Here is a 12,273-nt window from a genome sequence, read left to right as displayed (position 1 = left end):
TCGGATTTGGGTGGGGCTTGGGTCAGGTTGCTGTATCAGGCTCCTGTGGCGAGCGTACGGATGAATAGGACAGCATTGGACTATTTTAGGTTGCATCGGGGGACGAGACTCTCTCCACTGTTGTTTGCGTTAGCTTTGGAGCCGTTGGCAATTGCACTGAGAGCTTCAAGGGGCTGGAAGGGGCTGGTCCGGGGTAGAGTGGAACACAGAGTCTCACTTTACACAGACGACCTGCTCCTGTATGTATCGGACCCAGCAGAGTGGATGGAAGAAATCATGAGGATTCTGGGGGAATTTGGCCGGTTTTCGGGGTACAAACTAAATCTGGGGAAAAGTGAGATGTTTGCGATCCAGGCAAGGGGACAGAAGAGACGACTGGGGGAACTGCCGTTTCGAGTGGTAGGGGGAAGCTTAAGTATCTAGGCATCCAAGTAGCGTCGGAATGGGAACGGTTGCACAAACTTAATCTGGCACGATTAGGAAACCAAATGAAGGACGATTTCCAAAGGTGGGACGTGCTCCCGTTGTCACTAGCTGGGAGGGTCCAGACGGTGTAGATGACGGTCCTTCCAAGATTCCTGTTTGTGTTCCAGTGTCTCCCCAACTTTATTCCGCGGTCCTTTTTTAAACAGGTTAACAAAGTGATCACTGGCTTTGTATGGGCGGGCAAGACCCCGCGAGTAAAAAAGGGGATGATTGAGTGGAGCCGGGGAGAGTGCGGGCTGGCGCTGCCAAACTTCAGTAACTACTATTGGGCTACGAATATAGCCATGATCAGGAAGTGAATGATGGGGGGAGGGGTCGGCATGGGAGCGTCTGGAAGCGGCTTCATGAAAGGGCACCAGTTTGGGGACGTTGATAACGGCACCTCTGCTGTTCACGCCGGCACGGTACTCCACCAGCCCTGTGGTGGTGGCGGCCCTGAGAGTCTGGGGGCAATGGAGGAAGTATGTGGGAGCGGAGGGAGCATTGGTCTGGTCTCCAATTTGTAATAATCACCGGTTTGCCCCGGGAAGGATGGACGGGGGGTTTCGGAGATGGCAGAGGGCAGGAATTAAGAGGATGGGGGATATGTTTATAGAGGGGAGCTTTCCGAGCTTGATGGAGCTGGAGGAGAAATTTTGATTGGCGAGGGGAAATGAATTTAGGTACCTGCAGGTGCGGGACTTCCTACGCAGGCAGGTCTCAACTTTCCCACTCCTACCACCAAGGGGGATACAGGATAGGGTAGATCCAGAGTGTGGGTGGGAGAAGGGAAGGTCTCTCACATCTATGAGGAACTCATGGGGTCAGAGGATACACAGACTGAGGAGCTGAAGCGCAAGTGGGAAGAGGAGTTAGGAGGAGAGATAGAGGATGATCTCTGGGCGGATGCATTGAGTAGAGTGAACGCGTCCGCAACATGTGCCAGGCTCAGCCTGATACAGTTTAAGGTCATTCACTGGGCTCACATGACAGTGGCCCAGATGAGCAGGTTCTTTGGGGTGGAAGACAGGTGCGCAAGGTGTGCGGTGGGGGGGCAGCAAACTATGTCATGTTTTGGACATGCCCAAAGCTCAAGGAATTCTGGCAGGGGTTTGCAGATGTCATGTCCACGATGTTAAAAATAAGGGTGGCACCGAGTTCAGAGGTGGCAATTTCTGGGGTGCCGGAAAATCCGGGTGTCCAGGAGGAGAAAGAGGCAGACCTTTGCTTCCCTGGTGGTCCGGAAACGGATATTATTAGCTTGGAGAGACTCAAAGCCCCCGAAGTTGGAGACCTGGCTATCGGACATGGCTAGCTTTCTCTGTTTGGAGAAAATCAAGTTCGCCTTGAGAGGGTCATTGTTAGGGTTCGCCCGGAGGTGGCAACCGTTCGTCGACTTCTTCGCGGAAAATTAATCGTCAGCAGAAGTTAGTTTAGCTTACAGTAGGGGGTTAATAAATGTGGGACCTGTAAGGGAGGAAGCAGGCATTTGCACTATGTTGATAGATTCATGTACATTGTTTATTTTGTTGTTGTTGTAAAACCAAAAATACCTCAATAAAATGTTTATAAAAAAAAAAGGAAGGGGTGGGCGAATCAGGTGTTTCATTCTAGGTTTGATAGTAGGGCTCAGGAGGTGATGATCTTGGTGGGTAAGAGGGTGAAGTTTCAGATGGAGAAGGTGGTGTGTATCCAAAACACTCTGGCTTGGAAAATTCCAAAGGTTCACAACCCTTTAAGTGAAGTTTCTCCTCCTTTCGGTACTAAACGGTCGATCACTTATTCTGAGACTGTGAGCCCTGAGTTTAAAGTCCCCAGCCAGAGTGAATGGGCATAATCGAACCAAATGAGAACTATGTCCCATAGCGAGCACATTTAGCTGTGTGTTTCCCAGCGCTAGCAGTACCGAGAAATACAACACTATCTAACGCAACTCCAGTTAGATACGGGGCCTCAGTGGAGAATGCGTGGCTGAGGCCGCACTTAGTCCCGTTTCCTGCACTGAGGAGCCAGGCTTGCCGAGGCATCCTAGCACTCCCAGCCTGGCTTGCCGGAACTCCTCAGTACAGGAAGAGATCAGGACCCCATTTTTAAATGACGCCTCGATCTTGCGACCCCTGGACGTGACCCCTGAACACCCCTCCCACAGCCCCAACTTACCTATAAGGAGTGCTCAATACCCCCTGCACCCCACCTCGTGTGCACAGGGCACCCCAGGCCCAATCACCGCCATACATAAAATGCCAGCTTGGCACTGCCAGCCTGGCAGTGCCAGGCTGGCAGTGCTAGAAGCCACCCAGCCCAGAGGGCAAGCACCTGAGGGCCTCCAATTCCCTGGGAGACCCCCACAATTGCCGTTCCGCCTGGTCCCCATTCATGGAGACCAGTACTGAACGGCACTCACCCCAAGTCTCCATGGTAAAGGAGATAGATCCTGATGCCTTGGTTACTCAGGGAACTGCATATTATAGTGAGACTAGCTGTCTTGCTCTAATATGCAGATTTGCTACAAAGAGATCCCACTCACAATGGGCGGGATTTACATCGCAACATCTTACGAGATTGTGTTGAATCTCACGAGGCGTTGTGAAGCAGTAGATCCTGTGAGTGGGGTCTCCTGGCTTTCACTGACCATGCTACGCCGCAGAGCACTGCTTTTCTGGCACAGAGTGGCCAGAAGATCGCGCCCTATATGTTTTAATTGGAAGACGTCTCATTCCTCTAAATTCCAGGGAATATAGTCCTAGTCTACTCGATCTTTCCTCATAGGGCAATCTTCCATCTCAGGAACCAGTCTAATGAACCCTTGTAGCACTCTCTTTAGGTCAGGTATATCCTTTCTTAGATAAGGCGACCAAAACCAATCAGAGTGGTCGGAATCTTCTGATCCTGCAGAGATAAGCTTGGAATCAGGACCAGGAGGAAAATTGTAGTTTAGGGAGGTGGGTTGGCGTTCCTGCCTCCAGGTGATCTAGTGGAAGGCAAGAAAACAATAGAAGTGGTGGATAGACAATAATCACCAATTAGGAGCCTACTGAGGGGCAATTGAAAAGCTCTACTGGGATCTTCTCGGCATCAGAACTGTCTTGTGCTGAATGCTGAGCCAATCAGCTCCATGAAAGTGGTCTCCCAGTGGCAGTCCGGAGGACTATTGGAACCGGAGGCTCCATGTGCAATGTGGAACAGGAAAAACTTCACCTACAGGCCCAAACAATTCCTCCGGAGAGGTTTGTCCTCCTCCCTGAGCAACCTACTGGCCTTGGACTTCATTATTTTTGAATTTGATGTACACATATGAAAGCACTTCAATGTTGAGTTGCTCACACTATCCTTGCTAGTTGAGCAGCGGCCTCCTCTCATAGTGGGGCTGCTTTTTGTCCAATGCTACATGTCCTCTGGGCTTGCAACCTTGGGAGCCTGCCTGTAATCTTTAATTGGACGAGGGTCTTGTGGTAGCCTCTTAGTTGGTTGTCTCCAGGAAGACACCCAGTTTGCGGGACTCACGGATCGTGGAGTTGGGACCTTCATTTGTCCTGGATAGAAGATTATAGGAACAGAGGAATTAGGAGCAGAAATAGGCAATTCAGCCCTTCGAGCCTGCTCCGCTATTTAATCAGATCATGGCTGATCTCTTCCTGGTCTCAAATTCACCTCCCCACCTGTTGCGCTTTAACCTGTTTTTTAAATAAAAAATATATCCATCTCTTTCTTGAAACCATTTAATGATTTGGATTCCGCACTATGGGGCAGCCACAAATTCACCACCCTCTGCGAGAAGTAGTTCCTCCTCATCTCAGTTCTACATCTACTGCCTCTCAAACTATATCTATGACTTCTCGTTCTAGATATCCCCACAAGGGGAAACATTTGGTCTATGTTTACTTTATCAATCCCATGTAGTACTTTATACACTTCAATCAGATCCCCTCTCATCCTTCTAAACTTCAACGAATATAAACCTAAACTCTTTAATCTCTCCTCATACGCCAACCCTTTCATCCCCGGAATCAATCTGGTGAACCTCCTCTGAACTGCCTTCAATGCCACCACATCTTTCCTCAAATAAGGAGACCAAAACTGGACACAATATTCCAGATGTGGTCTCACCAACACCCTGTACAATTGCAACAACACTTCTCTACTTTTATACTCCAGTCCTTTTGCAATAAACGCTAACATTCCATTTGCCTTTTTAATTACATTATCCAGGAACTACAGTCGAGTAATCCAGATGTAACCCCACCCATTGCATGTAATGAAGGGTCATCAGCCTGAAATGTAAACTCTGCTTCTCTCTCCACAGATGCTGCTTGGTGTGCTGGGTATTTCTAGTATTTTCTGTTTTTCTACCATTTACCTTCCTAATTGCTTGCTGTACCTGCATGTTAACTTTCTGTGATTCATGAACAAATACATCCAGGTTCCTCCAAATGCAAACATTTCCCAGTCACCATTCAAGAATGCTCTGTTTTTTTTTTTACTTCCCTACCAAAATTGATAACATCATACTTATCTACGTTGTATTCCATCTGCGCACTCACCCAACTGGTCTATATGCCTCTGCAGCCTCTGCATTCTCCGGATCACTTTGCCACTTAATTTTGTATTGTCAGCAAATTTGGTTACATTACACTCCATTCTTATTCTAAATAATTAATATAGATTGTAAATAATTGAGACTGAAGCACTGATCTTTGCGGTATCCTGTTCGTTACAGCTTGCCAACCCGAAAATGTGCCGTTTAATTCAAAATGGACTGATTTATTTTGGTTAGATTGCTCCCCTGGTCTCTGTTTTCTATCCATTAACCAATCCTCAATCCATGATAGTTTAATGTTTCCTGTCCCATGAGTTCTAATTTTATTTAATAATCAATTGCGTGGCATATTATCCAAAGTTTTTTGAAAATCCAAATGCATAACATCCTTTGGTTTCCCCTTTATCCATGTCATCCAAAATGCTGGAAATGTTCAGCAGGTCTGGCAGCATCTGTGGTGGAAGAAACAGAGTTAATGCTTCAGATCGATAACCTTTCATCAGAATTGACGGTATTGGTTCTTGAATCAAATGGTGCTGAATTTTCTTCAAAGAACAAAGAACAGTACAGCACAGGAACAGGCCCTTTGGCCTCCAAGCCTAAGGGCCTGTTCCATTGCTGTATTGTTCTTTGTTCTTTGAAGAAAACTCACCACCATTTGAAGAGCAACGAGAGTTGGACAATAAGTTAAAAGCGAATTACTGCAAATGCTGGAATCTGAAACCCAAACAGAAAATTCTCGACAATCTCAGCAGGACTGACAGCATCAGTGAAGTAAAAACGGAGCTAACATCAAAGCTAGGAAGAACTGGAAACGGGATGAGATTTATACTGTGGAGGAGCAGTGGGGCTGGATAGAGGGCAGTGATAGGGGGAGCTTGACAAAGATGTCATAGATAAAAAGACAAAGGGAATGACCAAGGTGGTGATGATGACGAAGAAAGGTGCTGATGGTGGCACATTAGGATATCAGAATGTGTTAATGGCAGAGGTGAGGGATAGTGTGTCGATGGGCAACTTGGAACAGATGGCTCTAGTGGACGGGGGTTGGGGAAGGGGAGACAATGGTGAGGGAAAGATGGATCGATGGATGAAATGAAAATAAATTGACAGAAATAAAAATGGGATGAAGTTGAAGGAAAGAGAATAAGTGGACAATAAGTGTTGGTTTTGTCAGCAGTACTCACATCCCATATACATATATTAAAAAAAAGAATTCAGTTTCCACCTTTTTACAGGGATTCTTTGAATCTGGAATGATGAATTTGGTATGATAGATAAATTGCTAGAAGTACAGAGTGGACGTGGAGGGAGAGAGGGTTGGAGAGAGTGGCGATCTATTTTTGGAGGGGTGGGTTGCTAGCTTGGAGGAGCTGAAGGAGAAGTTTGGGCTGCTGGACTCGGATATGTTTAGGTACTTTCAGGTGCGGAGTTTTGTTCAGAAGGTTTGTTGGCTTTTCTGGTGGTGCGGTCATCTTATTTATTGGAGCCGATTCGCTCCTGCTCGGGGTCGGAGGGGGACAGTTCGCCAGGCATGTAAGTGCGGAGAGTGGGGAAGAGGTGAGTTCGGTGGAAGGGGTGAAGTTGAAATGGGTGGAGGATCTGGGGCCACTACTGTAGGAGGGTGTGTGGAGTGAAGCACTGCTGAGGGTGAATGCTGAGGGTGAATGTGATGTCTTTGTGTGCGAATCCGAACCTTATTCAGTCAAAGGCAGTGTTTCGGCACAACTCATTAATGTGTTTATTGTGCTTCTTTTGTTGGGGTGGAGGATAGGTGTGGCCGCTATTCAAGGGGGCCCGCATACCACATGCACATGTTCTGGTCCTGTTCTAAGCTGGTGGGTTTCTGGAAGTCTTCTTTTGGTACCACATCGCAGATCCTAAATATTGAGCTAGAACCCTGCCCACTGGTGGCTATCTTTGGGGTTTCGAATGTGCCAGAGCTGTGGACGGTTGCAGGGGAAGATGTCTCGGCCTTTATTGTGGGCGGAAGTGGATTCTGTTGGGTTGGTGCTTTGGCATGGTGATGCGCGATCAATTACACTCAAGACGAAGTGATTTCATAACTGAAGGCTTTAATCTACTAGAACGTGTTCCCCAGCAGCTTCGGTACAGAAAGTGAAGGCTGCTGGGACGGTACCATTTCTTATACTCCGCCTGTCAGGGCGGAGCTACGTAACAACAGCCAATGGTAGACTCCTGGGTCTAACCAATGGTCATCAGCCTCTTAGGTACCGCAATACCTGGTACTACCACATTCACCCCCTGTTGAAAAAGAGTCCGGCGGGAGCCTGGGAGATTCCTGGACCGTAGGGCCAGTAGAACAGTCTTCTAGACCGTTCCGTTCTCCCTCTCTACCTGCCCGTTTCCCCGGGGTTGTAACTGGTCGTCCTGCCCGAGGCGATGCCCTTGCTGAGCAGGAATTGACGCAGTTCGTCGCTCATAAAGGAGGACCCCCTGTCACTGTGTATGTATGCGGGGAAACCGAACAGTGTAAAGATACCCTGGAGGGCCTTGATGATGGTGGTTGTGATCATGTCTGGGCAGGGGATGGCGAAAGGGGACCGAGAGTACTCGTCAATCACGTTCAGGAAAGACTTCCGGTTGCGGCGATGCGGAGCTAAGCCGCGCGTTTCGGCAACTCCCGCGAAAACGGACTTTCGGGCTCTCCAGAGGAGCCCCAACGAAGCTTTTTTCAGATTAATCCCGTGTGGGAAGGAGCAGTGAGGTCCCCCCCTACAATATTTGGCAGGGAGCAGCGGTGGAGCAACGAGGAAAGAGGCCATGGAGCAGAGATCAAAACGAGGGGAAGAAGGGAGTGCTGGCCAGTGGTAACAGTCGCCTTTAACATGGTATGATCAGGTATGGAGGTACCGTGCTGTCGAGGATATTTACAAAGTGTTCGTTCACAGTTAAGGTCACAGCGAAGCAATCAGTCGATCGGGTGACCTGGTCGTCCTTCTGGAGCGTCTGGGCTTCGGTGGTGATTCTGGTGGAGGTCCCGGTGGTTGCGACTCCGGGAGCGTGGTATCGGCCTCCCTGGCAGCTTTGTCACCTCTAGGTGGCGCTGTTGGGGCAAAAGGTTGACATGGGGGGGGCGCCTGGGGGGGGCGCCTGTAGGGGGCGTCGGTGGGCTGGTGGGGCTAGACGGGAGCGGCGGGAGTACTGACCCTCCAGTGAGGTGCTGTGGGGGTGGGGGGGTGGGGGTAATGGTTCGGGTGCGCGTGGGGTTCCGGCGGGCGCCAGGTCCCGAAGGGAGACTGTATCTTGCTGGCCGTCAGGGAACGCCACGTAGGCGTACTGGGGGTTAGCGTGCAGCAGGTGGACCCTCTCGACCAACGGGTCCGACTTGTGCGCCCGCACGTGCTTCCGAAGCAGGATGGGTCCGGGTGTCGCTAGCCAGGTTGGGAGCGAGGTCCGGAGGAGGACTTCCTGGGGAAAACATGGTGACGTTCATGAGGTGTCTGATTTGTGGTTGTACAGAGCAGCGACCGGATGGCGTTGAGGGCCATCGGGAGGACTTCTTGCCAGCGGGAGACTGGGAGATTCCTGAATCGTAGGGCCAGTAGAACGGTCTTCCAGACTGTTCCGTTCTCCCTCTCCACCTGTCCGTTTCCCCGGGGGTTGTAACTGGTCGTCCTGCTCGAGGCGATGCCCTTGCTGAGCAGGAATTGCGCAGTTTGTCGCTCATAAAGGAGGGCCCCCTATCACTGTGTATGTACGCGGGGAAACCGAACAGTGTAAAGATACCCTGGAGGGCCTTGATGACGGTGGTTGTGTCATGTCTGGGCAGGGGATGGCGAATGGGAACCGGGAGTACTCGTCAATCACGTTCAGGAAATACGTGTTGCGGTCGGTGGAGGGGAGGGGGCCTTTGAAATCCATGCTGAGGCGTTCAACGGGACGGGAAGCCTTTATCAGGTGCACCCTCTCTGGCCGGTAGAAGTGCAGTTTGCACTCTGCGCAGGTTTGGCAATCCCTGGTGACTGTCCTGACCTCCTCGATGGAGTAGGGCAGGTTGCGGCTCTTGATGAAGTGGAAGAAACGAGTGACCCCCGGGTGGCAGAGGTCCTCGTGGAGGGCTCGGAGGTGGTCCACTTGTGCAGTGGCACAAGTGCCGCGGGACAGGGCATCAGGAGGCTCGCTTAGCTTCCCCGGACGGTACAAGATCTCGTAGTTGAAAGTGGAGAGCTCTATCCTCCACCGCAAGATCTTGTCGTTTTTAATCTTGCCCTGCTGTGCATTATCGAACATGAAGGCAACCGGCCGTTGGTCCGTGAGGAGAGTGAATCTCCTGCCGTCCAGGTAATGCCTCCAGTGTCGCACAGCTTCTACTATGGCCTGGGCCTCTTTTTTGACCGAGGAATGGCGAATTTCGGAAGCATGGAGGGTACGGGAGAAGAAGGCCACGGGTCTGCCCGCTTGGTTGAGGATGGCCGCCAGAGCTACGTCGGACGCATCGCTCTCGACCTGGAAGGGGACAGACTCGTTGATGGCGCGCATCGTGGCCTTTGCAATGTCTGCTTTGATGCGGCTGAAGGCCTGGCGGGCCTCTATCGACAGGTGGAAGGTTGTGGACTGGATCAAGGGTCGGGCTTTGTCTGAGTAGTTAGGGACCCATTGTGTGTAATAGCTGAAAAACCCGAGGCAGCGCTTCAGGGCCTTGGGGCAGTGAGGGAGGGGGAACTCCATAAGGGGGCGCATGCGCTCAGGGTCGGGGCGTATAACTCCATTTCGCACTACGTAGCCTAGAATGGCTAGACGGTCGGTGCTGAACACGCATTTATCCTTATTGTATGTCAAGTTAAGGATTTTCGCGGTCTGGAGAAATTTGCGGAGGTTGGTGTCGTGGTCCTGCTGGTCATGGCCGCAGATGGTGACGTTATCCAGATACGGGAACGTTGCACGTAAGCCGTACCGGTCAACCATTCGGTCCATCTCTCACTGGAAGACCGAGACCCCATTAGTGACACCAAAGGGAACTCTTAGAAATTGATAGATCCGCCCATCTGCTTCGAAGGCATCACTATTACGGAGGGGTAGCTGGTGGTAGGCGGACTTGAGATCCACCGTGGAGAAGACCTTGTATTGTGCGATCCTGTTTACAGGTCGGCTATACGGGGGAGTGGGTACGCGTCCAGCTGCGTAAACCTGTTGATGGTCTGGCTGTAGTCAATGACCATCTTATGCTTCTCCCCGGTCTTTACCACCACTACTTGAGCTCTCCAGGGACTGTTGCTCGCTTCGATGACCCCTTCCCCCAGAAGCCTTTGGACCTCTGACCTGATGAAGGTCCGGTCCTGGGCACTGTACCGCCTGCTCCTGGTGGCGACGGGTTTGCAATCCGGGGTGAGGTTCGCAAACAGGGAAGGCGGGTCGACCTTAAGGGTCACGAGGCCACAGACAGTAAGGGGAGGTATAGGGCCGCCGAATTTAAAGGTCAGGCTTTGCAAAGGGCATTGGAAGTCCAGCCCCAGGAGGGTAGCCGCGCAGAGGTGCGGCAGGACATACAGGCAGAAATTGTCGAATTTCCTGCCTTGGACAGTGAGGTTCGCTAGGCAGAACCTTTTTATCTCCACCGAGTGTGACCCGGAGGCCAGAAGATCCTTTGGTTTACAGGGTGGGTTACAAGTGAACAGCGCCTTACCGTGTCGGGGTGAACAAAGCTTTCCGTGCTCCCAGAGTCAATCAGGCACGACGTCTCATGGCCGTTGTTGAAGACCGTCGTTGTAGCTGTTGCAAGTGTCCGGGGATCGACTTTGGTCCAGTGTCACTGAGGCCAGATGAACTCAGTTGCGAGTTCTGATCGGGCAGCGTGTAGTCGGCCGTGCTGGGTGCCTGGGGCCCCATCAAAGATGGCGTCACCCATGGGTCGCACATGGTGTCCGGGGATGAACAAGATGGCGGCGGCGATCGACAAAATGGCAGCACCCACCCGTCCAGCGCAGTGGCCGGGGGGCAAGGTGGCCGCGCCCGTGGGTCGCACGTGGCCCTAGGATAGGGGGGGTGGCGGTGAACGCTGGCCGGTCGGGGCCTGAAGGGGGGGGTTGCCGCGGCGGTCCGGAGTCGCTGGAGACCGCGGCCACGGAGCGGGCCTAGCAGACCCCCACAAAGTGGCCCTTCTTGCCGCACCCTTTGCAGGCGGCGGTGCAGGCCGGGCAGCGCAGGCGGGGATGATTCGCCTGCCCGCAGAAGAAACAGTGGGGCCCGGCGGAGTTAGCGGGCCGTCTCGTAGCGCAGGCCTGCGGGGTCAGGGGGAAGGTCTATGGGGCTGCTGCTGCGGGGTGTCACGCAATCCAGGGGGCCGCCGCGCGGTCGGGCGTATAGGACTGCGCGTTTTTGTAGGCAACGTCCATGGGCCCTGCCAGGGCCCGTGCCTCTCTAAGTCCCAGGGTGTCCCTTTCTAGGAGTCTTCGGCAGATATCTGAGGAGCTCATACCTGCTACGAAAGCATCCCTGATTAAAGGTTCCATGTGCTCGCTCCGCGATACTTGCGGGCAGCCACAGTTTTGGTCCAGCACCAGTAGCGCCCGGTAGAAATTCCCCGGGGCTTTGCCGTCTCGTAGCAAGCAGGTAACGTGCGTAGACCTGATTTGCAGGGCTGATATAATGTCCTTCTAACAGTTCGATCGCAGCATCATAGTTCTCCGCCTCCTCGAAAAGGGTGTAGATCCCAGGGCTGACCCTTGGGCGCAGGAGATGCATTTTCTGTCCTTCTGAGGGAGTGCCTCCGACCGTCTCGAGGTAGCCTTTAAAGCACGCCAGCCAGTGTTTAAATATTGAAGCCGAGTTCTTCGCATGGGGGCTGAGTTGAAGGCACTCCGGTTTGATTCAGAGATCCATCCTTCCAGCTAGTCTAGTAGATTAAATTGATGCGCGATCAATTACACTCAAGACGAAGTGATTTCATAACTGAAGGCTTTATCATAGATTATCATAGAATTTACAGTGCAGAAGGAGGCCATTCGGCCCATCGAGTCTGCACCGGCTCTTGGAAAGAGCTTCCTACCCAAGGTCAACACCTCTACCCTATCCCCGTAACCCAGTAACCCCACCCAACACTAAAGGCAATTATGGACACTAAGGGCAATTTATCATAGCCAATCCACCTAACCTGCACATCTTTGGACTGTGGGCGGAAACCGGAGCACCCGGAGGAAACCCATGCACACACGGGGAGGATGTGCAGACTCCGCACAGACAGTGACCCAAGCCGGAATCAAACCTGGGACCCTGGAGCTGTGAAGCAATTGTGCTATCCACAATGCTAC

The 12,273-nt window shown here is 51.8% G+C and overlaps 1 protein-coding gene across 2 annotated transcripts in view; it reads left to right on the top strand.

Moving 5' to 3' along the window:
* LOC140409002 (interleukin-6 receptor subunit beta-like) overlaps positions 1-12,273 on the top strand; it is a 245,129-nt gene that overhangs the window by 135,008 nt on the left and 97,848 nt on the right. The gene's annotated exons all lie outside the window — the stretch shown is intronic.

The sequence above is a fragment of the Scyliorhinus torazame genome, chromosome 3, assembly GCF_047496885.1.
Source record: "Scyliorhinus torazame isolate Kashiwa2021f chromosome 3, sScyTor2.1, whole genome shotgun sequence".
NCBI lineage: Eukaryota > Metazoa > Chordata > Chondrichthyes > Carcharhiniformes > Scyliorhinidae > Scyliorhinus > Scyliorhinus torazame.
Note: the sequence above shows the minus strand (reverse complement) of the source record. Positions and strands in the feature narration are given on the sequence as shown.